The sequence below is a fragment of the Jaculus jaculus genome, chromosome 3 (assembly GCF_020740685.1).
Source record: "Jaculus jaculus isolate mJacJac1 chromosome 3, mJacJac1.mat.Y.cur, whole genome shotgun sequence".
In the NCBI taxonomy this organism is placed as follows: Eukaryota; Metazoa; Chordata; class Mammalia; order Rodentia; family Dipodidae; genus Jaculus; species Jaculus jaculus.
This window is the reverse complement of record NC_059104.1, coordinates 108,042,452-108,042,886: the sequence shown is the minus strand read 5'-3', so window position 1 is coordinate 108,042,886 and position 435 is coordinate 108,042,452.

The following is a 435-nucleotide window of genomic DNA, read 5'->3' as shown; positions in this document are numbered from 1 at the left end:
TCATTTGCATTAATTATGTGTATTTTATACTTTTAAGAACTCACGTTTTCTAATTTCTGAAGTTTGAATGACTCTGTGATTTACCATTCCTTTATTAAATCTTTAAATTTTAATTATTATACTAGTTTAATGCATTAATGCTCCATGCTATACACTTCTGTTTCAACATTGTTTATGTTGCACTCCACACTTAATTCGAAATTCTTACTTTATTCAGGTGATTATATTCGCAGAACTTTTTCAGCTCCACACTGTTCTGACAGATTCTTTACTTTGTATACTTCAAATGGTAAGTGTTTTGGAGGTTTAAGGATTATTTTGTAGATTTCTAATTAACTCACATAATGGTTAGTACTAAATGTTGATGTGGTGGAATTGTACCAGTCCATTTGCATGAGTTTTTTTGTTGTTGCATTGCTTTGAGATAGCTCTGAA